This window comes from Protopterus annectens, chromosome 7.part0, assembly GCF_019279795.1.
Source record: "Protopterus annectens isolate FY-2018-M chromosome 7.part0, PAN1.0, whole genome shotgun sequence".
Taxonomy (NCBI): Eukaryota; Metazoa; Chordata; order Ceratodontiformes; family Protopteridae; genus Protopterus; species Protopterus annectens.
This window is the reverse complement of record NC_056739.1, coordinates 1104385384-1104399126: the sequence shown is the minus strand read 5'-3', so window position 1 is coordinate 1104399126 and position 13743 is coordinate 1104385384.

Here is a 13743-nt window from a genome sequence, read left to right as displayed (position 1 = left end):
CATTATAAAAAAGGTCCACACCACAGTGGCAATGGTACTGGACAGTGTCCCTGGCTGTGTCATACACAGCTGACATATGAAGTCACCAATCACCTAAACACTCTGTCCAGATGGAGCCTCTATACAGGTTACATACATGTGGAATGATGTACGGTAATGGTGTTCACACTCCACAAGGGTTGAGCTACAAAGTCTTCTTCTCCTTTTGGATGGTCCCATTAGGGGTCGCCACAGTACATCATCTGTTTCCATGTCTTCCTGCCCTCTGCATCTTGCCTGTCACACCATCCACCTGCATGTCCTCTCTCACCACAGCCATAAACCTCATCTTAGGCATTCCTCTTTTCCTGTTACCTGGCAGCTTCATCCTTAGCATCTATTTCACAATATACTCTGCATCCCTCCTCAGCACATGGTCTACTAACCTTCATACCTGGCCTGACCCTCTAATATATATATATATATATATATATATATATATATATATATATATATATATATATATATATATATATATATATATATATATATATATATATATATATATGCAAATGTTAACATAAATTGATTAAGGGTAGAACTACAACAGGTCCTGGAAACTCTCAACCTATAAGCCATACTAATGTTATCTGGAAGGCTATGGAGCACAGCATTATGGAACTCATTAACAGAGACATTATGAACCTGCATCACTGCACCATACCCATTTAGGTTCTCTAAAGGTCAGATCATGGCTCCTACACCTAGTAGACTTCAAGCCAGTCAACAAGGCTATAGGTGAGGGAGGGGAGGTCAACACAGCCAAGCTATAGCTCACCAGATGACACACACATCCTCCAAAAGGGTATCATACAGATAGATACCGGGTGTCAAACTCATGCTGTAAAGCTATAAGCCTAAGAAAGCATAGTTATCCACTTTTAGAAAACAAAGTATCCCCAGAGTAACACATAGGTAGTAGCCCCAAAATGTGGAACAGGTACTAATATATATATATAGAGCCATGTCTTAAGTCATCTCTCCTTTGAAAATCACATTACAAAAGGGTTTTGGAAATCCCTCTGTGGAGCACATAAGCAATAAAGGGTTTGCATGCAGATCCACAGAGGTTGTTGCACACCTATAATGATTAGTCATCTTTGCCAGACTTTGCTTGCTTTGGAACAGGTTTCAAATATACCTCAAGCATAAACCCTCACTCACTCTTCAATAGAAACTGTGATGAGTGGATGTGAAATGGAAGCCATAGTCCAGGGATCACTGCAGTGGCTAAGCTTGTCACGAGCATACAGAAGTGACCTAAGGTCTGGAAAGTGCCAGCACGCTCTGGCAAAGATAACACATGCGTTCATGGAGAAAGCAGAGTACCCACCTATGAAATACTTGAGGTCACATATATGTATATGGATTTGCCCCACAGCTACCTTACAGGTATAATGCACATACAGTTGTCATTGTGATATGTCATACACTATAAAATTCAAAGCCCACTCCACATTGGCCAATGATGTCACATACCTGGAGCACAGACACACAGTCAGCAAGTGAAAGATTCAAACTCTTTCCTAACTACATTATGATACTACAGCAGTATGCATTTACACAACGCGCTATACACATTAGTGGGATTTCATCTTTCCATAGGTATATTTGTAGGATGGCGACATCATCGGACTTGACAAAGATGAGTATACCACTTTTAAGGTGTTTGAGTAGTCTCCAAAAAGGTTGCTCCTCCCCAGGGAGAAAGACACACACACACACACACACACACACACACACACACACACACACACACACACACACACACACACACACACACACACACACACTTGGCAAGTGCAGAATTCAAACCCTTACCTAACTACATTATGATAATGCAGCAGTATGCATTTACACAGCGCACTATACACATTAGTGGGATTTTACCTTTCCACAGATATATTTGTAGGATGATGATATCATCGGACTTGACAAAGATGAGTATACCACTTTTATGATGTGTGAGTAGTCTCCAAAAAGGATGCTTTTTCCCAGGGAGACACACACAGTTGGCAAGTGCAGGATTCAGCCCCTACCTAACTCCATTATGATATTACAGCAGTATGCATTTACACGACAAGCTATACACATTACTGGAATTTCACCTTTCCACAGGTATATTTGTAGGATGGTGACATCATTGGACTTGACAAAGATGAGTATACCACTTCTAAGGTGTTTGAGTAGTCTCCAGAAAGGTTGCTCCACCCCAGGGAGACACACAAACACACACACACACACACACACACACACACACACACACACACACACACACACACACACACACACACAGTTGGCAAGTATGGTGTTCTTAATCCAAACTAAGTACGTCTTTACACATCAGCAAGCAATATGGAGTTACAGGGTGCAATACAGACATTATTTGCTGACAGTTTGCACAAAGGTTTTTTTCACATTTGCTAACCTCAGCAGGCTTATCATACTAGGTGTATTGTGAGTATATTGTATGCATAGGCCATGACCATATCATATATGGGTTGATGCACCACATGCTGGCACACACAGGGTCAAACCTTGAGTAGCATCTTACCTTCACCTACATGATACTGCAATATAACAGAAAGATGATAAACTTCAACAATTGGCTGAGCTTCTGGTGTCATTCAAAGGGGATCCAGTCTCTGTCTGCCTGTGATGATATGATAGACAAGCCTTGTTGCTTCACTACAGATGGTTTTCACCTGTCGCCCCATGCTTCTGAATACGGGCCAAGGCTCGTGCTGTCCTCATATTACCTTTTTTAGGCAAGGCTCAAAAGTTCATAGGTAGGTACTAGTCTATCGGCCCTGGGGCCTATACAAGACTAGCCAAAAAGGTACCCTGGTTTTTGCCACACAAAAAAATTATTTTCCTGTACCACTGTCGTGCAGAGACACAGAAGTGATCCCCAGGGTGAATTTCTTATTTCCCATTCAATAATCAAGATTTTCTTTGAAGAGTGCTAATGAGGAGCTTTGTTTGATATAGATAGGTAGTTTATTCTGGAGTGTGTGAAGTCTGTGGGACAGGAATCTATCCCTCTGGCATGTTCTGTTTATTGTGGTGACAAGGTTTAGGTCCCTAGAGCATGTAGGTTCATAGGTAAGTACTAGGCTGTCTGGCCAAGGGCATTTATAAGCCTAGCCAGAATGTGTTGGCTTTCACCCCCCTTTTAAATTAGTTTCCTGGGCCTCTGTCTAGCAGGGCCACTGAAGTCATCCCAGGGGTAAATTTGCAATTTCTGATCCACTCATCAAGATTCTTCTTGAAGAGAGTCTGCAAGGGGCTCTGCCTAACATCAACTGGGATTCTATTCCAGAGTGAGGGAAGTCTCTGGGACAGGAATCTATCCATCCAGCATGTCCTGTTTATTGCTTTGCTGAGGTTTAATTCACTGCAGCATGTGGCTCTAAGAGATTTGTTTTTCTTGACGTGGAGCATGTCCATTAATTTCGGGTTGGACATGGCCTTATATGTCAGGCATAGATCACCTCTGAGCAGGCAGTAAGCCACCGAGTAGAGCTGGAGTTTCTCTAGTCGAGCTGCATAGGGCATCTCTTTGAGGCCCATGATCCTCTTGGTGAAGTACTTCTGTGGTCTTACCAGCTGTTGCATGTACCAATTAAAGTACATACCAAATGGGGCATTGTACTCTATTATGGGCCTAATGAGTGATGAGTAGAGGGGCACAATGACTTCTCTTGATCTAGAGGTGAACCCTTTCATGATTAGGTGGGCTACATAGAAGGAATAACTAACCACTTTGCCAATGTGATTATCAAAGGAGAGGTTACTATCTACCTGGGTCCCCAGGTCCTTTTCTGTACCTAGTGGATTACCACCTATTTGGTAATTTGTGGGCACTTTGTTTTTTCCAAAGGGGATGACTATGCATTTTTTGCCATTCAGCTTGAGGCCATGGTTTTGACACCAGGTATTTGTCTCTTTAAGACCCTTCTGGAGGATGTCTGTGTCAGCCAAAGAGTCGATTATGGCCCCCAGTTTACAGTCATCTGGGAACTTGGTCAGCCATAGTCCTCCCGTGCTTGCCTGTACCTCAGAGAAGTATATACTGAACAGGAGGGGTCCCAGGACTGAGCCTGTGGGATGCCACTTGTGACTGGTTTAGAGTCGGACATGGCACCTGCAACTCTGACCATGTGTGTTCTATCCGTGAGCCAGTTGGCCACCCATCTCGTGACATAGGGGTTAATGTTCAAGCTGGTAAGTTTGTCTATGGTGCCAGAGTGGGGAATGGTGTCAAAGGCCTAAGTGAGGTCCAGGTAGGCTGTGTGGACTACCTTCCCTTCATCTATATCCTTGGCAACTGTTTCAAAGAAGTCAACTAGGTTTAGGAGGCAGGATCTGCCTTTAACAAAGCCAAATTGGGTAGGGTCCAGTATCTGGAGGTTCCAATGTCTCTGTTTATGAGTTCCATGATAATTCGTTCCATAGCTTTGCAGACCAGGCTGGTCAGGCTTATAGGGTGATAGTTCCCAGGTTCTGTTGTGGCACCACCTTTGTGGAGCAGGATGACTGTTGCTGTACGCCATTCTTTGGGTACATAGCCTGTGGTAAGGTTGAGTCTAAACAGTGAATGTAGGTGAGGGTTTAGTTCCTTTTGGAGCTTGTGTAATATGCAGCCTGGGACACCATCCAGTCCCATTGATGCTGTGTTCTTAGCTTTGGAGAGGGCTGTTTTTACCTGCATGTCCACGAAGTCTGGGGCTCTGCATTCTTCTGGGATGGACACGGGCCCTTTTGGGAGTGGGGAGGTAAAGTTTGCACTGAACTTGTCCCCCAGGATGTTGGCAATGTCAGTTGGTTCAGTGTATTTTTTGCCATTTTACAGTAGCTGAAAGCATATCTGACAGTTGCCACCTAAATGTTTGATATAGCTAAAGAAGGCTTTGTGGTTATCTTTAGATTCCTTGGCAATTTTTCTTTAGAAACTGGACTTTGATTATTTTATGAGCGATCGTAGTTTCTTGCTAATAATGATCAGTGATGTCTTTCCTTTTTGGAATTTTGCTCTATCATGTGTTTCCTCCTTCTGTTGTATAGCGTATTTATGGGCAAGGACCACTAGATTGGTTTCTTCTTTTTGGAGGAGTGAGTCTTGGTTTTTATTGGGATGGCTCGATCCATGCATCCCTGTAGATGATCAAAGAATGCACTTGTAAAGGATTCTGCAGATTGGATAGCATTATCCTGTGGCAAGGGGGCTTTGAAACTTTCCACTTAGGTCTTGAGAAGTGTGAAGTTTGCTTTTGAAAAGTTTTTCACAGTGGTTTTGTTGACTGGGGGGGGGGGGTTTGGGATGTGGATGTCCAGTGTGATTACTTCATGATCTGATATCACCAGCGAGGGGTTTACCTCTGGTGTGGAACACTGATCCCCCATGTTGGTGATGATCAGGTCCAGTATGTTGTCACCTCTAGTGGGTGTGGTGACCAGCTGTTCCAGGCCATCTGAGTTTATAAACTCTAGGAAACATTGGGCAAAGGACTTTGTACTCGAGTAATTCTCCCAGTCAATGTTTGGGTAGTTGAAATCTCCTCATATCATGGTGTTTGGTAGAACCTTTATATTTCCCAGTGTTCTCAGGAATACTGAGTGGGGGTCCTGAGACAAGGTATGTGATCTGTAGCAGGCTATGATCTGATAAGCAGCTTTGGCCAATGTTAGTTGCACTTGCATGGTCTCCAAGGCCTCGTGCTGTGCCACTAACCTGGAGGTGTGGGTATCCTTTATGGAAATGGATATACCCCCTCCTTTTGTATTTAAGTCTGGGTTTTGGTACCAACACTCAGAAAGATTGGGATTTCTTTAAGTGGAGCATGTCCGACAGCTCTGTGTTTGACGTAGCTTTGTATGTTAGGCAGAGATCACCTCTGAGTAGGCGATATGCGACAGAGTAAAGCTGTATTGTTTTGAGACGGTCTGTGTATGGTATGTATTTGAGGCCGCTAATCCTCTTTGTGAGGTATTTCTGCAAGCTTTCTAGCAAAAGGGGCATTGTACGCTATAATGGATCCTATGAGTGATGAGTAGAGGGAAACAATGACCTCTTTTATTCTGCATGAGACACCTTTTGTGATGAGGTGTGCCACGTAGAAGGATTTCCTGACTACTGTGGCAATGTGATTATCAAAGGAGAGTCTACTGTCCACCTGTGTCCCAAGGTATCTTATCACACTTTTGGTGTTAAGTATACTACCACCTATGTTGTAGTTCATGGGTACAGTGCTTTTAACAAAGGGGATGACAATGCACTTTTTGGCATTGAGCTTGAGGCCATGGCTTTGACACCAGGCATCTGTCTCAGTGAGGCCCTTTTGTAGGAGGTCCACATCATTAGTAGTCTCGATTATGGCTCCTAGTTTGCAGTCATCTGGGAACTTCATTAGCCAGAGACCATCCATGTTAACCTGTACTTCAGGGAAGTAGATACCAAACAGGACAGGACCCAGGACTGAACTCTGTGGTACTTCACTTGTCACTGGTCCGAAGTCGGACTTAGAGTCTGCTACCTTCACAGTGTGGGTTGTGTCAGTGAGCCAGTTGGCAACCCATCTTGTGACATAGGGATTTATACCTAGTTTAGTGGGTTTATCCATAATTCCAGAGTGGGGGATGCTGTCAAAAGCCATGGCAAGATCTAGATAGGCTGTGTAAACCACCTTACCCTTGTCTAAAGAAGTCTGTCAGGTTTAGGAGACATGATCTGCCTTTTACAAACCCAAAATGGTTGTGGTCCATAGTTTGGAGATTACCAATGTCTTTGTTTATAAGTTCCATGATGATACGTTCCATGGCCTTGCAGACCAGGCTCATCAGGCTAATGGGGCGCTAGTTCCCAGGGTCCATGGTGGCTCCTCCCTTGTGTAGTGGGATAACCGTCGCTGTGCACCATTCAGCAGGCACAAAGCCTGAGGTGAGGCTATGATTGAACATGGTATGTAGGTGTGGTGCCAGTTCATTCTGTAGTTCATGTAGAACACAGCCTGGGATATAATCTGGTCCCATGTATGCTGTGTTCCTGGCTTTGGAGAGTGGTTTTTACCTGTGCAGCCATGATATCAGCAACTTTGCATTCTTCCGGTATAGAGATGTGCTCTTTCATGGGTGAGAGGGGGGTAAAGTTAGCATTGATCCTATCTGTCAGGCTGTTGGCAATATCAGTTGGGTCTGTATATTTAGTGCAATTGTGCTGTAACTCAGAGCAGATCTGAATGTTGCCATTGAGATTCTTGACATAGCTATAGAATGCTTTGTGGTTGTCTTTAGAATCAGTGTCAACTTTGTTTTTGTAACTAGCTTTGGAGGATTTTATCAGGGATCGCAGCTTCTTCCTGAGGCTGACCAGGGAGCTCCTCCACTCATGGGATTTTACCCTCTTTTGCAACAGTTTCTTCCTTCTGTTGTGCAGTTTGTTTATGGCAGGGGACCACCAGATTGGCTTCCCTTTCTTGGAGGATAGCGACTTTGTTCTGTTTGGGATAGCACGATGCATACACTCATGTAAGTGCTTATAAAGTGCAATTGTGAAGGATTCAGTAGTCGTAACAGTATTGTCCATCTGCATGGGTGTCCTGAAGTTCAGCACTTCTGTCTTAAGAAGCATGAAGTTGGTTTTGGAGACATTTTTTAACATGGTTTCCCTAATAGGGGGTGGGTCCAGAATGTGGATATGTAGGGTAATTAGCTTATGGTCAGATGGGACCAATGAGGCGTTGACTTCAGGTGTGGAACACCGGTCACTCAGGACAAAGCAAACCCCATAACCAACACAAATAACCACAAAGTTAGCTAAATGCTACTCATTGCCAGAAGTCTCAGCCTCCAGATGCACACACTCGAGGCACATCTCAGTATGGAGAATATTGATATCTGTGCAGTAACAGAAACCTAGTTCAAGGCTCCAGAGAGCACACCAGCACTACCAGGATACTACTCATTCCATGCCTTCCAGCATCAGAACCTGGATCATAGCACATAGGGTGGGGATGTATCCATATTCATCAAGGATACCTACACCTCTCTCTACATCCTCTCTACAGGATATGTACCCATATAATGTTGCACAGCAACATTCTTCCCACTCCACAGAGGTGGGGCCACAAAAGACCCTTGGCATTCCTGCTCTATGAGCCTGACAAGTCTGATCTGCAAGGCAATGGAGCCAATCATAATGGAAGTAAGCAATAAAGAGACAGTGAACCTTCACACAGTTGAGCACACCCAGTTTGGCTTCATCATATGCAGATCATGCCTCCTGAACTGGGTGGATTTCTTTGAGACCGTTACCCAGGCTACAGATGATTGAAATGAGCTCAACACAGCCTACCTATACCTCACTACAGCCTTTGACACCATTCCCCAGTCAGGTATCATAGATGAACTCACCAACCTGGGCATGAATCCATACATCACAAGATGGATTGCAAACTGGCTCACAGATAGATTCCACAAATTAAAAGTTGCTGGCTACATGTCAGTCTCTACACCAGTAACAACTGGTGGCCCCCAGGGTTCAGTCCTGGGGTCCCTCCTGTTTGGTATAGACTTCTCAAATGTACATGCCAACACAGGAGGGTTGTGGTTGACTAAGTTTGCCGGGAACTGTAAAGTGTTTGCCATAATAGATTCCCAGGATGACACAAATATTCTCCAGAAGGAACTCTATGAGACAGATGTGTGGTGTCAGAATCATGGCCTCAAGCTCAATGTGGAGGAATGCATCGTGATCCCCTTTGGTGAAAACAAAGTACACACAAACTACCACATAGGTGTTGCCCCCTTAAAACTGACAAGGTAATAAGGGATCTGGGGACACAAGTAGGTAGTCATCTTTCCTTTGACAACCATGTTGCCAAAGTGATTGGGAAATCCTATGTGGCCCACCTAATCAACAAAGGGTTTGCATCAGGATCCGAAGAGGTAGTGGTGGCCCTCTACTTTTAAGTCATCAGACCCATCTTTGAGTACAATGCACCATTTTGGATGTACTCGTCTACGCATATCCAGTAGCTGTAGAGACCACAGAGGTACCTCACCAAGAGGATTACTGGCCTCAAACAGATGTGTTATGCAACACAACTGGTAACACTAAATCTGTTCTTCGTTGCATACTGCCTACTCAGAGGCACACTCTGCCTAACATACAGAGCCATGCCCAACACATAACTGCTGAGCATGCTCCATCTACAGATAACAAAATTGAGTCATCTTATACACTCCAGGGATATGAACCTCATCACAACAATGAATGCAACATGCTGGTGGGATACAGTACCACCCCAGACACTTGCCTTACTGTGGAACAGAGTCCCAATGTACATCAGACAGAACCCCTCGCTGACACTCCTCAATAGGAACCTTGAGTGGATGGAAAACAGACAATTCACACCAGCCATCACATCAGCAGCCCCACTAGAAAGGGGCTTAGGGTACTAACTATTAGAACGAGGGCTTTGGAGACTACCCAATGGGGTAATGAAAGCTGCACAACTTGCCTAGGCTAACATATGCCTTATTGAAGATAGGTTCATAGGTATGTAGTAGACTATGTGACAGGTACATGTCTACAGATAGTAGATGTGTACTTCATTGTACCATCATGTTGTACAGCAGGCACATGGACCACATACACTGTAATGCTTACAGATACTGATGGCTGTTATGTACACTGGGTGAGATGTGCACCTCATGTCTTTTGTGTCATTGAGATGTGTGCTGGGTGGGTCAGTCCTGGATGGCTCCCTGTCATGGTCACCCTCTTACACACATCTCTGCCCATCAATCTTTGGCTTATTATACTGTGTTCCCCCTATATATATATATATATATATATATATATATAGGTACATAGGCAGGTAATAGGCTATCTGCCTTAAGGCATATATTAGTATGGCTAGAGTGTGCAGCTATCACCACCCATGGAGTTAGTTCCCTAGGCCTCTGTGTAGTAGAGCTGATGAAGTGATCCATGGTGTGACAGTTCAGTTTCACATACACTCATCAAGGCTCCTCTGGAAGAGTGTCAGTGAGGGGCTCAGCTTAATGTAGGTTGGAAGGAAGCCTGTTCCAAAGAAAGGGAAGTCTGTGAGTTATTAATGTATCCCTCCAACATGTTCTATTTATTGTTGTGATGATGATATTCCTAGAGCATGTAGTACAGTGAGCTTGGGGTTACTTCAGATAGCACATGTACATCCATTTTGCATTGGACATGGACCTGTATGTTGGGCAGAGATCACCTGAGTAGACAGTATGCAACAGAGTACAGATTGAGTTAAATTCAGTCTTGTTGCATGGGGCAACTGTTTGAGGCCAGTAATGCTCTTGTTGAGGTACGTCAGTGGTCTTTCCAGCTGCTGAAGGTGCCTAGTCAGATTCATCGCAAGTGTGTTGTGATACTCTATGATGGGTCTGATGACTGATGAGTAGAGGGAACCTCCTTTGACCTACATGCAAAGACCTTTGCAGTTTCTGGGAACATATAGCATGATTTTCTAACCACTTTGTGAATGTGTTTCTGGAAGTAGCGATGACTATCCACATGTGTCCATAGATCCTTATTATTACCTCCATATTTAGGGTGTTGGTACCTATGTGGTATTTGTATGACTGTAGCTCGAGCCCATAAGTTTGACACCACATCTGTCTGACTGAGACCCTTTTTAAGGATGTCTCTGTTGCCCCAAACATCAATTATGACAACCTTTTTGCAGTCATCCACAAACCTTGCTAAACATAGCCCTCATGTTTGACTGTATTTCTGAAAAGTATACACCAGAGAGGAGGGGTCCCAGGACTGAGCCATGGGGGACAGCAGTTGTTACCAGCTTGAACAGGAGACCACAATTCTTACCTTGTGGGAGATATATGTGCCCCAGTTGGCAATCCATCAGATGACATACTGTTTATGCACAGGTTGTTGATTTTGTGGATACAACATGTGTGTGGGATGTTGGAAAAGGGCTTTTCAAGGTCTATGCAGGCCATGTGTAGCTCATTTCATTGATACATGTCCTGGGTAACTACCTTGAAAACTATCTATCAGGTTTAGGAACCATGATCTGCCCCTGACCAAACCAAAATGGGTAGGGTTGAGTGTTTGTAGGCTCTCAATAGCTCTGTTTATGAGTTCCATAATGATGGACTCCATGGCCTTGCACATCAGGCTTATTAGGCTTATAAGACAATAGTTCCCATGGTCTGTTGTGCACCAACACTCGTGGAGTGTGCCAAATGTTGCTGTAACTCATTCAACAGTCTCATATCCTGTACAGGCAGTGAGTCTCAACAGACTGTTCAGGTGCAGGGTCTGTTTGTTTTGGAGTTCACATGTGACACAGCCAGGGAAACCATGTTATCCCATACATGCCATGTTCTTAGGTTTAGAAAGAGCTGTTTAACCATTGTATATGTGATTTCTGGGTTTTCACAATCTCCAGATATGATAATGGGCCATTTTGTCAGTGAGAAGGGGGTAAATATGTATGAACCTGTCTGACAAGATGTTGGCAATGCCAGTTATGTACATGTATTCATTTACAGTTTGCACTGACTCAGAACATATATGAGTTTACATTGATATTTATGACATAGCAAAAGAAAGCTTCATAGTTGTCTATGGACTCTTTGACCATGGCTTTGATAATGTTAGGAGTGCTCATTGTTTCTTGATGATACTGATTGGAGAATTATTGATCTTCTTTGGTTTTTCACTTTCTTTGAACAACTTAAGTACTTGGAGTACATAGTTTTATTATGACAGGTGTCCAATATATTATATGGGTCTGTTTTCATATCAGTGTGTGCACAAGACAGGATTGGTGGAATAGTGACAAGTGTCTGGAGTAAGAACTGCAACTGCCAGATATGTGTGGCCCACTGCTGTACTCAATGGCCTAAGTGTGTGAGCATGCCCAGTATGACCTTTGAGTATGTTAAACAACACAAACCAGTCACCAAGTGCAGCAAACCACAACTGAGTTCCAAACACAAACCAAGAAACTGCCACGACACGTTTCCTGTGAATAATAAACTGGGAAAGAAGCTTCCAGTTAAAGCCAAGTTTTAATGTAGAAAACTGCCACAACACGTTTTCACTGTTAATACATTAACGTTGCTAAATATCACCACACATTTTCATAAGAGAAGCACTCAAACTTCATCAGATGAAAAAGTCTTCTGAGCATACACCTCCTTTTTTGTAACCTTTCAATTAATCAATTGAATCAACAAATCAATTAATATTTAAATAAACATGCTATCCTACAGTTAAATACAATGTTAAAATAATTCCTTTCATAGTAAAAGAATTTAAACCAAATAGAAAATATATTACTGATAAATACCAATTAATTTCATGTTTAAATATAAACTGAACAGATAAATAAAACTGTATTATCATATAAACTGCTATTAGAATACAGTACTGAAAATTATACAAAATATATATAAAGTGTATATTTTGCTTGATGCCTATTTCACAATTTTGCTGTTCTAAGCTTAATCAAGGGAATAATAGAAATATATTCATTCATACCCGGGTATTTGTTAGCTTGAAATACCACTTGCCAGTATGTCTCTCTAAATTCCAACCTAGTTTCCCAGGGGCCTCCCCTCGATTCCCTAGACACCATTTCTACCACAAAGAAATGGTATTTTGCTTGGGGGCATGAAAGAGTGTGTTTGAATAGGGCATTTCTAGGATTGCTCTTCTGGATATCATTCATATGTTCATATATCCTACGTTTGATGGTTCTCTCAGTCTTGCCTATATAAAATCCTTCACACTCTTTACATAGAGCTACATAAACTAGCCCCTGACAATAGCAGTTCAAATAATTATAAGCCTCTATCCATTTCTTCCTAGCTGTTATAAATACTTTCTGTTGTTGAAGAATGTATTTATATTGTGGGCATGCCCCACATTTATATGTTCCCTTAGATTTATTGGAAAATATGGAAGGGGAGTTGTTACCTTCTAATAAGTTCTTTATATTGAACCCCTTTCGAAAAACTGTTTTAATAGTCTTCCCTTTTAAATTTGGTAAATCCGTATATTCATTAAATTTAGCCCATTCACTTTCAACTATATTTCTTATAGTGTAGGCATTGGCACTAAAATTGGTAATGAACATATATTATATGTAAAACCTGCTTCACCTTGCTCTGGACCTGTTGGTACTGTAGTTTGTATTAGTCCAGTCCCTAAAACAGGTTTAAATTTCCCCTTGTCTATTGTCACATACCTCCCTTTGTATATCCATTATTAATTCCAGAGGGTATTCCCTCTGCAGGAACATTTTGCTGAGTTTGTCACACTCTTCCAAAAAATCTACTTCCCAAGAAGTCATGCAACAAGCTCGAACATATTGTCCCTTGACTATGCTCTTTTTTTGATATAATGGATGTGAACTACTAAATCTAATGTAAGTATTTGAGAAGGTGGGTTTCCTGTATATACTGGATTTAAACACATTCTCTGTCACATGTAGAGAAACATCTAAATAATTAATGGAATCCATGGTCATTTGATAGGTGAACCTTAAAAAAGTAGTACTCTGATTAATATAATTAATAAATTCCTGGAGGATTTCATCTGTACCAGTCCAGAAAATACATATGTCATCTAGGAATCGGGTGTAAAAATTCCAAAACTCAACATATTTACTATTATGGATA